Consider the following 1749-nt stretch of genomic DNA (forward strand, 5'->3'; position numbering starts at 1 on the left):
AAAACTTACGAAATTGGCAAAGATTAAGGACACTAATCCACATCGTTAGCGAAAGTGCAGAGAATAGGCTGTTCTTCCTCTTGGCGGGAGGATGGGGCAGTCTGTGACCCACGTCTGCTCTGGAGGTGCAGGAGCCAGCGCCCCGTGAGCAACTGGGATTCTGGGCTGACTCCTCTGGAAAGGGACGTAGCTGTAAAACCTCTGGGCGGATCTGCGGCAAACTGCACCAGGGATACAAATAATTCCTGGAAAACCTGGGATCATCCCAGGAAGGTGAGTTTGTCTCAAAGTTAAAAATCAAGCTGTATCTTCACCACATTAGGAGAACAAAGGAAAAGGAGTTTAGAGCCAATGGTTAAAACAAAAAAGGCCCCTCAAGGGTGCCGAGGGGAGTAGCTGAAGGCCTGGGTTTCTTCTGGGCGTGACAGAACGCTCTGACCTCAGCTGTTGTGACAGTTGCACAGCGCTGTGAATATACTAAAGGGAGTGCATTGTCCTTTGTGAGAATTCCACCTCAGCAAAGCTGTTCCAGCAAAATGCAAGGGCCTCTGAGCACACGCAGAATAGAAGGCAGAGTCCTTAACCGGACAAGAGTCTGTACAAAAGCCTCCACCGTACTCATGGTCCGAGCGGGGAAACTCTGAAAGCTTCTCCCAAGATGGGGGACGAAGCTGGCTGCTCCCGTTACCAGCTGCGTGCAGTGCTGGACACGACGAACTGAGGTGAGAAAAGTAAAGGAGGAAAAGGTAAAAGGATGGGAAAAGGTGAATTAAAACTGTCATTTTCAGTTGGCATAATTTTGTATTGATGGGACTTCCCTGGTGGTTCTGTGGTTGAGATTCTGCGCTCCCGACGCAGGGGGCCTGGGTTCCATCCCTGGTCAGGGAACTAGATCCCACACGCCACAACTAAGAGTTCCCGTGTTGCAACTAAGACCCGACACAGCCAAATAAATAAATTAAGAAAAAAAATTTTTTTTATGGAGAATATCTTTTAAAAGCAATGGTTAAACATGTCAGCGAAACATTGTACGAGTGCGTTTCGTGTTTGGTCATTGCAATCATTGTTGCTTCTGTTGCGGTCATCCATTTACAATGCTTGGTGTCAGGTTATCTCTTGTAAAAATAAAATACAGTGTGTGTGAAAAGAAAATAGTAGCAAGCAGAATCCAACAGCACATTAAAAAAAATGTCAGAGAAAGAGTTTGATATGAAAATTGTGTTGTTATGTGTACCAGCAATACACAATGAAAAGATAAACATTAAGAACAAATATCATTCACAAGAGTGTTCAAAAAGGTCAAATGCAAGAATAAACGTAATGAAAGATCTCCAAGACCGCCACACGGAAAAACTCTAAAACGAATTCCCTGGCGGTGCAGTGGTTAGGACTCTGCACTTTCACTGCTGAGGGTGCAGGTTCAAGCCCTGGTCAGGGAACTAAGATCCCACAAGCAATGTGGAGTGGCCAAAAAAAACCAAAAACAAATACAAAAACCCCCAAAACTGTAAAATATTATTGAGAAAAAGAAGACCTACATTAATGGAGGGATGCACTACACTTGCGGTTAGAAAAACTCCGTGTTGTTAAGATCCCATTTAAACTGATCTGTAGATTGAATGCACTTGACTCAAAATCCCAGCAGGTTTTCTGTGGAACTTGGCAAGCTTGTCCCACAAAGTATGCACCCTTGAAGAACACAGCCGGAAGACGTAAGACCTACCATACACCTTCAGGAATGAAGGCCCT

This window comes from Kogia breviceps, chromosome 4, assembly GCF_026419965.1.
Source record: "Kogia breviceps isolate mKogBre1 chromosome 4, mKogBre1 haplotype 1, whole genome shotgun sequence".
NCBI classification, from domain to species: Eukaryota; Metazoa; Chordata; class Mammalia; order Artiodactyla; family Physeteridae; genus Kogia; species Kogia breviceps.